Below are 18,077 nucleotides of genomic sequence, written 5' to 3' on the forward strand. Positions count from 1 at the left end.
ATTTTTTTTCCTGTTTTCCTTTCATTTAATGCACTTTATTTCGTTTGATTTTATTCCTATAACATCCACGCCGTTCTCTCTACGCTGAACGGGGAGCGCAGGTACATATAAGTAATTATTCTGCTTGTCGTGGAGTGCAAATTCTCTCTTCAAGGACCTTTCCCTCTTCATCCTCCAATTTGGTTACACGTTCCTCCTCCTCTTCATCTTATTAACTTCACCTCCCAATCCTTCTCACCACACACTCACTGCAATCATCCTTCACCTGCCGTATCCTTCTCACAGAAAAGTTCACACTCACGCCTTTGGTCCCCTAACTCATTTTTTTGCTCAGATTCAAAATTTTCACTCGTACATTTTTTTTCTTCTATTGCTACGCATCAATCTATTTTCTCTCTCTTTAACCTCTTCTTCACCAATCTAACTTACCTTGAAAGCCACCTTTACCTTGAAAGCCACTCATTAATTGGGGACCCACAACATGGCTTCCGTAACAAAAGATCCTGCCTACCAAACCTATTGACCTTTTATAACGACCTCTTCTCAGTTTATGACGTAACCAAATCATTGGACATAGTCTATCTTGATTTCCAGAAAGCGTTTGATGAAGTTCCACATCATAAATTACTCTGTAAATTAAAGCAAATAGGTATTGACGGTCAAGTTCACCAATGGATCACGAATTAGTTGAGCAACAGACAACAAAGAGTGGTGATTGACGGATTTAACTCAGAGTGGGCGCCGGTCACTTATGGCGTCCCTCAGGGGTCGGTTCTTGGCCCAGTGCTCTTCATTATTTACATCAACGATGTGGATGTTGGTCTCAATAATCGCATTAGTAAATTTGCAGACGACATAAAGATTGGTAACTCGGTTCTCACTGACGAAGATAGGCAAAGCCTCCAAGAGGATCTGCACAAAATTTCAGCTTGGTTTGATAGATGGGAGATGCCCTTTAACGTAGATAAGTGCCAGGTCCTTCAAGTTGGAAGAAGAAATAAGAAGTTCGATTACGAAATGCGCGGCGTCAAACTCAAAAGCGTTCAATGCGTCAAGGACCTGGGTGTCAAAATCGCGTCAAACCTCATATTCTCACCGCAATGCATCGATGTAGCAAATAAAGTGAACAGAATGTTGGGCTTCATTAAAAGAAACTTTTCATTCAAGAATGAAGATGTAATACTTCTACTCTACAATAGTTTAGTCAGACCCCACTTGGAACATGCGGTACAGTTTTGGACTCCCCACCATGCAAAGGACTTTGCTAAACTAGAAAGTGTTCAGAGTCGGGCAACAAAAATGATCCCTTCCTTGCGCAACAAATCCTACGAAGAGAAGCTTTCCGCTCTTAACATGTTCTCTCTTGAGAAACGTCGCCTCCGAGGAAAACTGATCAAATGCTTTAAAATACCTAATGGATCCAGGAATGTGGACAAATCAAAATTGTTTACGATCGATGACACTTTGCGAACGAGGAACAATGGCACAAAACTCACATGTAGGCAAGTAAATTCAGACTGCACCATTTTTTTTTTCACCAACGTTGTAGTGCGAGAATGGAATAAGCTCCCACCTTCAGGGGTCCAGTGTAACACGATTGAATCCTTTAAAAACAAGCTCGACCGTCACTTCCTTCAACTTAATGTTAACTAGAATGAAATGCAAAGATTTGGATCCATCTGATCAATGCAGAATCACTTATTTTTAAGGACAGACCACCTGGTCTGGACCTTGGTGTCTGTATGGTCTGGTTTTCTATATAAATCTATGTAAATCTTCCCCCTCCCTTTGTTATTTTTCCTTCTCCTACTCCATTTTTTCCCCTCTATCTCCTCCCCCTCATCCTATCTTCATTTATCTCCTCCTATTCTTCCGCCTCCTCCTCCTCCTTTTTCCATCCCGGCCTCCTCATTCTCCTTCTGTTACTAATTTTCTTAGTCCTCTTCCTCCCTCCTTACCCCCGGCCCCTCGTCCTTAGTCTCTTCCTCCTCATCTTCCCACTCCCTCTCCTCTTCTGCCTACGCCACTGAACTAAATAGCACTCCCACCATTCCTCTCCACAGAACAACATTCCCCTGCATCTCCTCCTTCAATCTCCTCCTCCCCCCAGAATCCTCCTTCCCCGTGTCACTGCATTACAAGCTCCTGAGGGCCCGGAGGAGGAGGGACAGGCAAGGCAGGGTCGGCGGGGCAAGGCCTTGAAGTAGAGCTGTCAGAAGGGCAGTCTCCTCATCCTCCTCATACTGCTCCTCCTCCTCTTCGTCAGGCAGGTAGGAAAGGGTCTCCCACGTCCCTGTCCGCGTGAGTTATGGTAACTTAGGTCCCTTCAAGGAGAGTTTGCCGGAGACGTTATGCAAAGTTTACTGTTTGATAATTAGAGTAATGTGATTTGTGTGTGTACTCATGGTTGTTTTTTAGGCTCCTTGTTGTCAATTTTATGTGTACGTAGTGTTAATTGTGTCTGTTGTAATTTTTTATGTAATTTTCACTATCCATGCTTGTATGTCTGTCGCCATTTAATTAAATGGCTATCTGTCTATCAAGGTTTCTAAGTCTGTCGTAGTTTTTTTTGCATCTTACTCCTGTTTTTGAGTGTCATTTTTTTCTCTTTCATGTCGATCGCAGCTTCAATCTGTCTGTCTGTTTTCATTTGTCTCGTATTTTCATTTGTCTGTCGACGATTTTATCTGTCCGTCGTTTTCCTGTCAGTTGCGGTCTTCCTCGTGGTGCTCATGACATATGAGCACTTAAACACACACACACACACACACACACACACACACACACAGACACACACACACTTCTTCCCATCCAAACAACGTATACCAATTATAAAACGAATAATAATAGTGAAGCAGTTTACAACGTTAGGTCTCTTTTATGCAAACAAGATCACTCGTTAAACTGTTATATGAAGACGTCCCGGGAAACACTGATTGAAATGTTTTTACAGCACATGTGTTTCAGGTAAACAAATAAAATAAATGCTACAGAAAACTGATTCGAAGGAAATTAATAAGAGGCAAGAGGATGGGGAATACAACTGAAAACTTCTTGCTCGCTATATCAGCCACTAATGTGTCAGAGGAACTTTTGTTGGCGTCGATTACCACGCGGAGGAAGAATGACAATAGTAATGCCTATCTTGTTCTCTCACTCTTCATTAAAAATAACTAAAAAAATTAAAAATAGACCCCCCCCACCCCCCACCCCCCACACACACTGAAAACGTAAGCACATATACCTCCATGGAGATACACGTTGAGATAAGGTGAGTGACAGATTGACAGATAGACAGATTGAAAGAGATGAATCTCTCTCTCTCTCTCTCTCTCTCTCTCTCTCTCTCTCTCTTAAGTAATAATAATGATAAAATACATTGTGCCCCGTTTAATGGCTGAATTTCGTTAGACATGAAGTAAATGCCACTTGCACAGTATCGCTATCATAATCGGCAGACGAAGATGAACAGACAAACATACAGACAGGCAATACAGACAGAGGCAGACAGGAAGACTAATATGCACACATACATAAACAGACGCCTACCCCCCCCCCCCACCCCCACCCACACACACACACACACACACACACACACACACACAGCAGACAGTATAATTATCACAGTTTCTTCGGGCGAGGGATGGGAAAGTTAACGCTGCCATCAGTGTGTTCTATATCAAAGTTGCTAATTAATAGGGCGAGGATAGGGGAGAGAAAGGTAAGTAAGGAAGGGAGAGGAAAGAAGGAGGGGAGATGATACGGTGGAGGTAGAGATGGTGAAGATGGTAAAGGATATTAAGAGATTGAAAGGGGGAGGATAGGGAATAGGAGGGTGGAAGAGGTAAGGGAAATGAAGATGAGGGAATGGAATTAGAGATGGTGGAGAGGATAAGGGAGATGCGTGGGAGTAAAGCCAATAAGGGTACAGAGACACAGTGAGAGAGTGAGAGGAGGAGGAGGAGGAGGAGGGGAAGATGAGTATGAGGAAGAGGAGAAGGTAAGGAGGATTGTGAGAGTAGAGTGCAGTAAGTAAGACCAGTATGCATGGGTACAGAGTCACAGTGAAAGGAGGAGGAGGAGGAAGAGGAGGTAAAGGAAGCTAGTAGAGACCATCATGCCCAGCTGAGCAAGACCAGTGACAGGCAACAGACGGAAGGCAAGCTTATTACGGTCCTTCCCCTCCCCATCTCTCTCTCTCTCTCTCTCTCTCTCTCTCTCTGACGGGTCTCGTTAATCACGTACCCTCAGCTTGTTATGAAGGACACAATCAAACAGAGAGTGATTAGGCCGCCCGGCTTATCTTCAGCACGCTGGGCCACAGCCATTGCCAGCCGGGGCGTGATGGATCGGGGCGCCGCGGTACCGGTAATGCTTGTAAAGATATTTGTGTGACTTGAAAGGTTTGTGCTGATACCTCTGTGACTTATAACGTTTGTGTTCATAACAGTATGGCCAATAATAAGGTTTGTACTGCTATGTTAGTTGTAGTATTTTTTTGTTATTGATGTATAATGAATGATGGATGACGAAGCGTGCTGTGTCAAAGGACCCAGAAAATGTATTACTAATAATTATATCATTACAAAAATGCGTAATGAATTTTTAAGCTTGTTTTTAATAATTTATATATAAGATGTTATAACTGTAATGGCACGAAAAGTGTGTTATTAATATATTATAATTCTCAGAAACATAATTGATAACGCGGCTTGATGTTAGTAATCATTCCAGTGTTTCCTTGAATTTTACTATTAGGTGAAGGTAATGAACGACTCCAATTCTGCTTTGGTGATATATATATATATATATATATATATATATATATATATATATATATATATATATATATATATATATATATATATATATATATATATATATATATATATATGTGTGTGTGTGTGTGTGTGTGTGTGTGTGTATGTTATATGTAAGTAGTTTTCTTCCACAGGCACAACATGAATTCAACATTAGTTATTATTTGTTCTGCTCATCAACATGCACTTACTTGTGCCGTTATTACCTCCCAGCAAAATATGTGTAAAAAGAAGATATTGCAAGTGACCTACAAACGCTGAGTGACTATTCGCTCAGCAATTCATAACAAATACCGGAAGCGTTTATGTGTTCAATATTTTAACAGAAGGAATTCATCTAAATATCGGCACTCGAAGGGATAACAGTTTTAAACACACATAAGCAAACAAACAAGCACACACACACACACACACACACACACACACACACACACACACGGACCCTCAAGCGAACTCGACCAGGTTTGCGTAAATGGGTCATTTCACCAACTGACTCTCCATGGAAGTCTATTGTGCAGTAGTAGTAATAGTAGTAGTAGTAGTAGTAGAAAATGTGATAGTAGTTGTAGCGGAGGTGGGAGCTAAAGTAACGGTGGAGAAGGAAGAGGAAGAAGAGCAAAATAAGAAAGAGAAGGGTAACATAATGGAGAAAGACGTGGATGAAAGAGCAGAGGAGAACAGTGATTACTATTTAACCCCCCTTGACGAATAATTCAGTCCCGAGATTACGGAATAATTTGCCCCCTTAAAATAGCCTCCGTGTTAATTGGATGCTTTCCCTGAGATAAGATTAAATTTCTTGTTTATATTCAAATTTCTACCGTACAGGGTGTCTGGAGGGTGGAGAAACAACCCCATCAGTGGACCGACGAAGGGGAGGCGAATGAGGTGATCTGGAGGAGAGAAAGGATGATGAGGGAGATAGGATGATGGGGGAGGAAGGGTGGGTGCGAGTGGAAGAGGGGGAGATGATAGATGGGGAAGCGATAAAGGTGGGAGAGTACAGCGGTTGGAGGGAAGGTGGAGAAGACCGGGGGAAGACAAATAAAGTGGAGGGAGGTGGATATTGGAGGAAAGGGAGAGGAGGAAGAGGAGGAGAAGAAACGGAGAAGAAAAAATGAAGGGGATGGATTTTTGTGTGAAAGTAACAGAAGGAAGAGGAAGAGGAGCAAGAGGAATAGGAGGAGGAGGAGGAGGAGGAGGAGGAGGAGGAGGAGGAGGGAAGGGGACCAGAGGGGGGAGAAACTTCATAGGATGGATTGTATAGCGAAAATCATAAGGATAATAAGAGATATAGGATGAGGAAGCGTGAGAGAAGGGGAAGACAGGGCAGGGTGGGAATACATGGGAGTAAATAGGAAGAACAGACACCAAGAGACAGGTTGGGCTATGGCGAGGGTATCTGCATGTTGGGCTACTGGTATACTGCTGACAGAGTGCGCGTGGTAGGTCAGGGTGGAAGGCTCCTCCCCACACACCTCTCCCTCCAGCAGTGCCGGCAGGAAATATATAGAAAGCAAACACTATGTCCTTCATAGAAAACAGGACATGGAAACTTTACAGGGATGAAAAAAATAAGAAAAGACCATACTAAACTAACACTACAACTGGCCTAACCTATGGGGGGGGGGAGATAATATGAAAACTGAGCCGGTGTTAATGTGAAGCTTTTTTATCTGAGAGATACTGTCTACAATTCTTAAACCAACTACCAAGGGAGGGAGTCTGTTTCAGTGATCGACAACTCGAATATTGAAATAGCTTCTGCGTGCAAATGTTTTACATCTTTCACTTTGGTTTCATTCCGTTACCGCGTGTTACTGATTAGTGATTTATTTCGAATAGACTTTCTGGATTTATATTGTCAAATCTATTTACTAATTTAAAAATTTCCATCGAGTCCCCGCTAGTCCTGCGCTTATTAGGTATTTAAAGAGGGGACGGAGGGGGAAGGGATAGGTCACTGCTAACACGGGAAGTAGTGAGAAGGGCAGCTGATGCTTAGAGGAAACAGCTGAGTGTGAAACAATAAGGTAATTAGGTCTGGCCTCGGTGTTCATCTCCGTTTCATAGGCTTGAGCCTGAGGTGGGTAAGAATCCATTACCCTGGGACATAGGGCAAATATGACATCGACTTTATCACAGTTTAGTTTCCCGAGGTACCCCAAAATTGGCTAGTTCTAATTGAAGGGTGAACAGCTGAACAACTGGGTGGGACGCGTGTCGACACCTCAGGTCAAGATTCGAGCCAGGGTCCGCTAATTCGTAGCTAACCACGTGATAACCACTGCACGACAGACACTCTTTGACAGTAAAATGTTATAATCACAGAGCAACTTACACAAAAGATTTGGGACAAAGTGAAATAAAAAAGGACACATAAAAAATATAGCCGCAAGCAGTCGTTTGAAAAAAAATACCGTACAACTAAACAGCAAGCGCAACGTTTTTGCAGTGCGAGAATAATATATATATATATATATATATATATATATATATATATATATATATATATCCCTTTGACAGCTTCCCCTCTTTATGTAAGTTGGCCATAAAACACAGAGCAAAAGAAACAATGCAGCGTTACGGCATCGCTGGCGTTGCGCTTTAGACGCACCCACCTACGCAACGCCCTCTGTGGATGCAACCAACAACTGCACAAATAAAGCTGGTTTAATTTGCTGTGATTTGAAAACCCAGTAAATAACAGTGTACCAGCGACCTGCAGAGTACGATTAATATGGTGTGTGTGTGTGTGTGTGTGTGTGTGTTCATCATCTCTATTACCACCACCACTTTTACAATCATCGCCTCCATCATCATCACAGCCAGCACAATCACCACCACTACCAACACAGCACATATAACATCTTCACTATCATCACTATCAATCATCATCATCATCATCAACAGGAAAAACAACAATACCACTACAACAAAAACAACAACAGACATACACCACGTCAAATTAGCTAACTTCCATTTTTTTTTTTTTTACAACAAAGGAGACATCTCAAAGGCACAAAAAAAGGAAACAATAATAAAAAAAAGCTCGCTACTCGCTGCTCCTAAAAAAGAATCAAAAGAGATGGCCGAAAGAAAGGTCAATTTCGGGAGGAGAGGTGTCCAGCTATCCTTCTCTTGAAAGAATTCAAGTCGTAGGCAGGAGGAAATACAGATGAAGGAAGATTGTTCCAGAGTTTACCAGCGTGAGGGATGAAAGAGTGAAGATGCTGGTTAACTCTTGCATAAGGGGCTTGGACAGTATAGGGATGAGCATGAGTAGAAAGTCGTGTGCAGCGGGGCCGCGGGAGGGGGGGAGGCATGCAGTTAGCAAGATCAGAAGAGCAGTCAGAGTGGAAATATCGATAGAAGATAGAAAGAGAGGCAACATCGCGACGGAATTTAAGGTAGAAGAGGTAGAAGAGGTAGAAGACTATCAGTAGGAGGAGGAGAGCTGATGAGACGAAGAGCCTTAGACTCCACTCTGTCCAGAAGAGCTGTGTGAGTGGAGCCCCCCCACACTAGAGATGCATACTCCATACGAGGGCGGACAAGGCCCCTGTATATGGATAGCAACTGCGCGGGGGAAAAGAACTGGCGGAGACGATACAGAACGCCCAACCTCGAGGAAGCTGATTTAGCGAGAGAGATGTGAAGTTTCCAGTTGAGATTTTGAGTAAAGGATAGACCGAGGATGTTTAGTGTTGAAGATGGTGATAACTGAGTGTTGTCGAAGAGTAGGGGATAGGTGTTTGGAAGATTGTGTCGAGTTGATATTTTTTTTTTTTTTTACGTTGCTGCCTATTGCGCCGGTAGGCATCTTCCCGGTGGGGCCTGATGGTCGGCCCAGCCCGTTCTGGCGCAGGCGAGTGTTTATAGTGGCGCCATCTTGGTGGAGAAATTGAGTTTTTGAGGCATTGAAGGACACAAGGTTCCTTCTGCCCCAATCGGAAATGATAGCAAGGTCTGAGGTTAAGCGTTTTGCAGCCTCCATTCTGGAGTCGTGTACTTCCTGTAGTGATGGTCTTCTATTGAAAGAAGTTGAATAATGCAGAGTGGAGTCGTCGGCGTATGAGTGGACAGGACAGTTTGTTATGGAAAGAAGATCATTGATGAATAACAGGAAGAGAGTGGGTGATACGACAGAGCCCTGTGGAACACCACTGTTGATAGGTTTAGGGGAAGAACAGTGACCGTCTACCACCGCAGAGATAGAACGGCCGGAAAGGAAACTGGAGATAAAGGAACAGAGAGAGGAATATAATCCGAAAGAGGGCAGTTTAGAAAGCAAAGACTTGTGCCAGACTCTATCGAAGGCTTTCGATATGTCTAGCGCAACAGAGAAAGTTTCAGCGAAACGGCTAAGAGAGGATGACCAAGAGTCAGTTAAGAGAGCAAGAAGATCGCCAGTAGAACGCCCCTTGCGGAACCCATACTGGCGATCAGATAGAAGGTTAGAAGTGGAAAGGTGCTTTTGAATCTTCCGGTTAAGGATTGATTCAAAAGCTTTAGATATACATGAGAGTAAAGCTATTGGGCGGTTGTTTGAGGGATTGGAACGGTCACCCTTCTTAGGCACAGCCTGTACAAAGGCATATTTCCAGCAGGAAGGAAAGGTAGATGTTGATAGGCAGAGACGAAAGAGTTTGACCAGGCAGGGTGTCAGCACGGAAGCACAGTTTTTAAGGACAATAGGAGGCACTCCATCAGGTCCATAAGCCTTCTGAGAGTTGAGGCCAGAGAGGGCAGAGAAAACATCATTTGGAAGAATCTTAATAACAGGCATAAAGGAGTCAGAGGGGGGATGAGTAGGAAGAATATGCCCAGAATCGTCCAAGGTGGAGTTCTTGCAGAAAGTTTGAGCGAAGAGTTCAGCCTTAGAGAGAGATGAGACGGCAGTGCTGCCGTCAGATTTAAGGAGAGGAGGGAAAGAGGAAGAAGTGAAATTGGAAGAGATATTTTTGGCCAGATGCCAGAAGTCACGGGAAGAATTAGAAGAAGCAAGGTGTTTACATTTTTTATTGATAAAAGAAGTTTTGGTAAGTCGGAGAATAGATTTGGCACGATTCCGGTCTGAAATGTAAAGGTCATAGTTAACGGGAGTTTGAAGGCTCTGGAACCTTTTGTGAGCTGCATCTCTATCTTTAATAGCACGAGAACAAGCATGATTAAATCAAGGCTTTTTAGCATGAGGAGTAGAGAAAGAACGTGGAATGTATGCCTCCATTCCAGAGGCAATCACCTCTGTGATGCGCTGGGCACACACAGAGAGGTCTCTCTCCTGGAAGCAGTAATCATTTCACAGGAAATCGGAAAAGTACATCCTCAGGTCGTCCCACCGAGCTGAAGCAAAATGCCAGAAGCATCGCCTCTTCGGTGGGTCCGGAGGATGTACAGGAGCGATAGGACAGGAAACAGAAATAAGGTTATGATCGGAGGAGCCCAACGGAGAGAACAGTTTGACAGAGTAAGCAGAAGGATTAGAGGTAAGGAAGAGGTCTAAAATGTTGGGCCTGTCTCCAAGACGGTTGGGAATACGTGTAGGGTGCTAAACCAGCTGCTCTAGGTCGTTGAGGAGAGCAAAGTTGTAGGCTTGTTCACCATTTCTTCTGTAACCATATTTTTTTTACGATTTTCTTAAACCTTTTCATACAGCAACTAGTTTTATTGAATGGTAGTTCTACAATCATAGTTACGTATTTCTTTGTTATGTATTGTCATTATAACTGACCTTACTGACTCGTTTTATGAAACGGGTCCTTTGTCCAGTTCCCTGACCCCCTCCCCTTGCTTGGCGTACAGATTCCAACGAGTCCCTCACTCATCCCCGCCTCCCACTCGATGCCAGCTTGTTCACTTACCTCTCTGGCTCAGTCCCAGGTGTGGCTTTCCTTCAGCCGCCACGACACCCCTGAAAATAATAATCAAACTGACACAGGGTATATTTATCAGCTCTATCTATATATAGATGTGTGTGTGTGTGTGTGTGTGTGTGTGTGTGTGTGTGTGTGTGTGTGTGTGTGTGTGTGTGTGTATGAAATAAAAATATATATAAATATATAGATATATATATATATATATATATATATATATATATAGATATATATATATATATATATATATATATAGATATATATATATATATATATATATATATATATAATCACCAGTCATTCAAGGTTAGGCATTCAGAAAATGAATTATCACATTTTAGCCGTCAATTATCCCGAATGACTGGAGTGGTTGAAGAATTGTTGCATCTAAAAACTAAGAGTTTGGGCTCCCTTTTATGACAATTAAATGTTCTATCCTATTAAAATCAGTAAAAGTAATCAGAGTTAAGAATGATTGCACCATCGGCTTGCAGTTTTCTACTTCCAAGATAGTAATTGTGTGTTGTATTTTTAAGTGACATACATAGGCATAACGACAGGCTGTGAAAGTAGTGAATGAAAGTATGAAGTTGATAGGACGAGAGGCGAGGGGTAAAAAAGGGGTGTGTCAAGAACGGACTGGAAGGACTAAAATAGGGTAATAGCGACTGACAGACAGAATAAGAATAAAGGAATGACCAAAGTGAGCTAAAGGGGTGGAAGGGCGGAACTGCGCCAAAAACGGAGAGAGAGAAAGGGTTGATCCCGCGAATGAATACTTTTTAAAGCATACCGTAGCATCTCTCTCTCTCTCTCTCTCTCTCTCTCTCTCTCTCTCTCTCTCTCTCTCTCTCTCTCTCTCTCTGTGTGTGTGTGTGTGTGTGTGTGTGTGTGTGTGTGTGTGTGTGTGTGTGTGTCCTTGAACACGTAAAAATGCCAGAGTTTTTTGGGGGAGGGGGCGGCAGCGACCCCTTGTAGCAGAGTCAGACGACATCCCACAATGCCACGCGCCTACCAATACTCACAATCGATGGCATTAATCCATTTAACACCCTGGAAACCTATCATCGATCCGGCTGCCTCGTCCTTTTGGTCCGAAGCCGTTCTGAACACCGCGAGGCTTCGGTGACCCATCTCATTATCAGCTTCGAGCAACGATTTCCAATGACACCCCAGCAGTCCAAGCCCCGGTTATCAGACTCCATCCCCTCGCATCTTACTTCCTCTCGATTTTATGAATGTAATGTGATGAGTTGCTTTGAGGGATAATTGCCTGATCGGGTAATGGAGTGTGTGGAATCGTCGCATTTTGTGGGTTCATATTTCTAAAGCTCTGCTGAGGGAGAATGTAATCAGCCCGCCGCAAGGGACTCAAGCTGAATTATATTTACAGACCCACAAAGTGTCTGGGATAAGGTTCCTCCGCTGCCACGCCGGGACAAGCCTTCCTTCCCTGGCTGGGCGACTTGGGTCACTGTCTTGTATGTTTTCTCTGCGACCATTTCTTGCAAGGTTTCCATGGAGCATAACTGATAACAATGATAAAGTAAATAGCATAGCTGCCATTACAGAAGCAGAATTAAATAGATAAACATAGGCTCTTTCTTCTTCTTATTTAAATATTTAGAAGAGGAAACCTGACTAATAGTTTTACTATGATGAAAACACACTACGCATGCATGTGGCACCCCACCATTCGTGTAGGCAACTCGCACTCCTGTAATGCTAAATTTCTTGCTGAAGAAGACCAGCATCATAGCTTCCAGTAGCTACTATTGGCTCAGGAAATTATGAAAATAACAATAAGAATGAGAATAATATTATTTATACTATTGATAATAATAATAACAATATTAATATAATCATAATAATAATAATAATAATAATAATAATAATAATAATAATAATAATAATAATAATAATAGCAGCAATAATAATAATAATAATAATAATAATGATAATAATAATAATAATAATAATAATAATAATAATAATAAAATAAATAATAATAATAGTAATAATAATAATAATAATAATAATAATAATAATAATAATAATAATAATAATAATAATAATAATAATAATAGTAATAATAATAACAATAATAAAAAAATAATAATCAAATTATAATGAAAATAATAACAAAAGTAATGATAATAATAGAAATGATATAATTAATATGTAGCTAAGGGGCTGTATAAGACAATATGAAATATGAAACTAAGAATTATAAACTAAGGTTCTCGGTGATTTTAAAGTGGAAGATGGCGTCCCCCCCCACACACACAAGCAAAAAAGGATGTATCTGCAAGTCTTCACCGCATGTCACATTTCTGACAACCTCTTGGTCGTAGCTTCAATCTTAGCTTCGCTTTGCGTCAGTGAAGATGTTCGACGTATTGAGAAACTCTGCATATCGATATTCAGGAAATTAACGAAAAAAAAACAGGATAAGCTTTTCATTTCACACGTCAAAGAGGTGATGATGTTTTATATTTATTAATTGTCACTACTTATTAAAAGAACCTCAGCTTTTGCTTCCAGTCATTTCTTCAGTTTTAAAAGTACTAAGAAAATGAAAATGCTTTGACTTTAAATCTCGAGAGTCTTTTTACTTCATTGAACAAATACCTTTTCCTTCTTCCAAAACTTTCTTAAGGGTCATAATTTTATTGCTCCAAAACTATCTGAAGTTTTATTTAGCTTGATGATGTCCTCGTATTTCCAGCATTTTCATCCTATCCCCTTTGTGCACATCTTCCTTCATTCTGCTATAGAAGTAACCTTTTGATGGCGCAATAAATCTTATATTGTATCTTGCAGCTCAGGGTTACGATAAATGGAAGGAGACGAGAAACGGTCTTGGAAGGAAAGGAGGAGGGGAGGAGAAGGCGGGTTGCGGTGAAAAGAAAGAATATGGGACGTAGCGGGAGGAGAGAGACGTGGAGAAGGAGTGATGAGGAGGAGGAGGAGGAGGAGGAGGAGGAGGAAGAGAACGAGAAGAAAAAACGGAAACATGGACGAGCAGGCAGCAGAAAGCCTATTGGCTCATTGCGAGGCTGCCTGCTTTCAGTGATTTAATCAATCCGTCAGCCACAGGAGTGGTTAGCGGGAAGGATTGAAGCACTTCTGTATGTACTTGTTGGTACGCTTAGTTCACTCCCGACGCAGCAAAGTGACGGTCAATGCGATTTTTAAAGGAGTTGATTGTTTCCGCACTAACCACACTTGCAGGAAGGCTGTTCCAGTGGCGGACGACTCTGTTCGAAAAATATCTCCTGCCGATATCCGTAAAGCATCGTTTGGATTGAATTATTTTACCGTTGTTTCTTGTTCGCAGGTTAGTATGTAGGGTGAAAAGTTTGGAGTGATCAACATTGTTGAACTTGCTCAGGTACTTGAAGATGTGTATCGTGTCTCCCCGAAGTCGTCTCTTTTCCAACGTGAAGAAGTTGAGTCGCTTGAGTCTTTCTTCGTAAGGTTGCGTTCTCAATGATGGTATCATTTTCGTAGCGCGTCGCTGTACTCTCTCGAGTAGTTCAATGTCTTTCTTGTAATTAGGAGACCAGAATTGCACGGCGTATTCGAGGTGGGGTCTTACGAGCGAGTTATATAAGGATAACATAACTTCCGGCGTCTTGTATTCGAAGTTCCTCGCTATGAACCCAGGCATAGTGTTGGCTTTCTTGCAGACGGACTTGCAGTGTTTTGTGGGTTTCAGGTCACTGCTGATAGTGACCCCGAGGTCTCTCTCCTCTTGTACTGCCTGTAGTGGCTCGCCACCCATGTAGTATGTGTGGTTGCTCTTTCTGGACCCGATGTGCATTACTTTACATTTGGTAGTGTTAAAGGACATCTGCAACGTTTCCGACCACTGAGTGATCAGGTCCACGTCTCTCTGGATAATTTCGCAGTCAACTATCGTGAGGGCCTTCCCTCCCACCTTGGTGTCGTCAGCAAATTTAAAAAGAGTGGATTTTAGTCCTAGTTCTAGGTCGTTGATATATATATATATATATATATATATATATATATATATATATATATATATATATATATATATATATATATATATATATATATTCGTCTCATCAGCTCTCCTCCTCCTATTGATAGTCTTCTACCTCTTAAATTCCGTCGCGATGTTGCCTCTCTTTCTATCTTCTATCGATATTTCCACGCTGGCTGCTCTTCTGAACTTGCTAACTGCATGCCTCCCCACCTCCCGGGGCTCCGCTGCACACGAATTTCTACTCAAGCTCACCCCTATACTGTCCAAACCCCTTATGCAAGAGTTAACCAGCATCTTCACTCTTTCATCCCTTGCGCTAGTAAACTCTGGAACAATCGTCCTTCAACTGTATTTCCTCCTGCCTACGACTTGAACTCTTTCAAGAGAAGGATATCAGGACACCTCTCCTCCCGAAATTGACCTCTCTTTCGGCCACCTCTTTTGATTCTTTTTTTTAGGAGCAGCGAGTAGCGTTTTTTTTTTTATTATTATTTCCTTTTTTTTTGTGCCCTTGAGGTGCCTCCTTTGTTTAAAAAAAAAAAAATATATATATATATATATATATATATATATATATATATATATATATATATATATATATATATATATATATATATATATAATAAAGAGTAAGGAGCCCAGCGCTGACCCCTGTGGCACTCCACTTGTAACCGGGAGCCACTTGGAGGCCTGCCCGTTGAGTAGAACTCGTTGCTTTCTTCCAGTGAGCCAATCTTTTATCCACGCCGTCAGATTGTCTCCTAGTCCCGCCGAATTCAGTTTCTTGAGAAGTCGTTCGTGTAGTACCTTGTCAAAGGCCTTTTGAAAGTCTAGATAGATAACATCGCTGGGGACGTGATTATCCCAGTTTTCATAAATACCTTGGAAGAAGTCCAGTAGGTTGGTTAAGCAAGAGCGCTTATTCCTGAAACCGTGCTGAGCATCGGAAATGATATTGTTGTCTTCAAGAAACTTGACGAGTTTGTGTGATAATCTTCTCGTTAACTTTTCCCGCCACTGAAGTCAAGCTGATGGGCCTGTAGTTCAACGCCACGCTCTTGTCTCCCTTTTTGTGGATCGGTGTTACGTTCGCTTGCTTCTAGTCTTCGGGAACTTTATTTTGTTGTAGTGTCGAATTATAGATGGCGGTGAGTGGCTTGAGTATTTGCTGCTTGAGTTCCTTGAGCAGCCTGGGTGACAAGTCGTCGGGTCCGGTCGATTTGTTTGTCTCTAGTTTATCTAGGTACTTTTGAACGTCCCGTTCGTCAATTGAGCCAATTTCTAGGGGCGTGATTTCCCTCGGTGGAATAGGGCTCTCGGGTATCGACTCCGTGTTCTCGACCGTGAACACAGACGCAAAGTTCTTGTTCAGGATTTCGACCATGTGTCTGCTGTCTTGTGTTAGGGCGCCGCTTTCATCTTTTAAGCGACCGATGTTGCTTTTCGACTTTTTTTTTGTTCTTATATAAGTGAAGAACTTTTTCGGATTAGACTTGGATTCGCGTGCTATTCGCTTCTCATAGTAACGCTTACATTGGCGGATGAGGGTTCTGCAAGCTCTGAGGCTGCGGTGGTACTGTTCACTCACTTCACCTGTGTTGTTTTCCTTCAACAAGTTATAATTTCTTTTCTTCAAATTTATCACCCTTCTGACTTGCATAGTAATCCATGGTGAATCTACGCCGTTGTTTGTTCTAGTCTTTATGGGGACTGTTGTCCTCTCTACTTCTAGAAGTTTATTTTTGAAGATATTCCAGGCATCGTCGGCAAGTGGCCTACAGAGGCGGGGGCCGTGACCCGTTGGGTGGAACCGAGTCAGTCTGCAACGAGACGGGGTCGGGTGCACAACGTTGACGTGGACCAGGATGCCTAATAAATGTGCTGTAGGTGACTGCACATCCAATTATAAACACAAACGTGGAATTGTTTTTCACAGTTAAATAAGAATGGTATACTTGGAGTTAATAAAGAAATAACAGAATGACTGAAAAGGTAGTATACTCGTACAGTCAATTACTCCGTTTTCTGTCCTCGGACCATGGAGGTAGAATTTGTGAAGTCGACATCAGCCCTAAAAAGTGAGTCCGCCGAACTGTCATTTTTAGGGCCGCAAGGCTGTGAACACCTGTCAGGTGTCAGGTGATGTCAGGTCAGGTTGCCCCTTAATGGACTCGGCCAGGCTGCCAGTTGTTGTCAGGTCAGGTATTTAATTATGAAATAGATCAACGGCAACAATAAATGTACAGTACTCAAAAACACCACCATCATAATGAATGAGACGGAGTCTTGAGTTGACAACTAAGGCAGTGGACGTGAGTTCTCACCCGGGTATCCCTCATCTTGTGACCCTAAAAATGACAATTGGGCGGCTTCACCTCAATGAATGGGATTAGCGGGCCGTGTCGACTCCACCAATTCTACCTCCATGCCTCGGACCCACCGAGGCATTATGACGTCATCTCTTTGCCACGCCTCTCCTGCGTGTGAACATTCTTGATATGATTATACTTTGGGTGCCACAAGCCGGGATTTTTCAGTCACCGCCGAGTGGCCTACGACTACCCACATGCTGTCCAGAAGACCACCTATCAACCCGGACTCTAGATTGTAGGATCAAAGATGAGCTCCGAAGGGCAGCATGAGCCAATGCAAGATGGCGCCTCTATAAATACTTGCCTGCGCCACAACGGGCTGGGCCATACCATCAGGCCCCTCCATGCAAGCCTATCGGCGCCATAGGCGGAAACAAAAAAAAAATAAGAAGAGCATGGGACCATGCACTGATTCTTGAGGTACGCCGCTTCTGACATCGAACCAGTTAGAGGAAACACTGTTTAGAACTACTCTCTGTTTCCGCTCAGAGAGCCATTCCACAAGCCAATTGTGAATGTTACCTGAGATACCGTGCGCCAATAGTTTACTGAGCAACCGTTTGTGGGGGACCTTATCAAATGCCTTTTGAAAATCCAGATATATGATATCTACTGATCTGCTTTCATCGAACACCTCAAAAATATAATGAAAAAATCAAGTAAGTTAGTTAAACACGAACGTTTACTACGGAAACCATGTTGCGAATTATTTATTATATTATTTTCTTCGAAGAATTTCACCATATTGTCGCGAATGATAGTCTCCATTAACTTACAAACAATCGATGTCAGGCTAATTGGTCGATAGTTTCCTGGATGAGACTTGTCCCCCTTTTTGAAAATTGATGTGACATTTGCTAGTTTCCAATCCGACGGAACTTTTCCAGCTGTTAAAGATTTATTGAATAAGATAGAGAGCGGTTTACAAATTTGATGTTTGATTTCTTTTAAAATTCTAAGGGTAATTTTGTCTGGACCAGGAGCTTTGCTTACTTTA

The 18,077-nt window shown here is 42.3% G+C and overlaps 1 long non-coding RNA gene across 1 annotated transcript in view; it reads right to left on the bottom strand.

The window, feature by feature from the left end:
• Positions 1-10,682: 10,682 nt before the first annotated feature.
• LOC126987683 (uncharacterized) overlaps positions 10,683-18,077 on the bottom strand; it is an 82,490-nt gene continuing 75,095 nt past the window's right edge. Inside the window, exon 4 of the long non-coding RNA XR_007741231.1 lies at positions 10,683-10,734. This is a non-coding gene — a long non-coding RNA (uncharacterized LOC126987683). The remainder of the gene's footprint in view (positions 10,735-18,077) is intronic.

Source organism: Eriocheir sinensis, chromosome 1, assembly GCF_024679095.1.
Source record: "Eriocheir sinensis breed Jianghai 21 chromosome 1, ASM2467909v1, whole genome shotgun sequence".
NCBI classification, from domain to species: Eukaryota; Metazoa; Arthropoda; class Malacostraca; order Decapoda; family Varunidae; genus Eriocheir; species Eriocheir sinensis.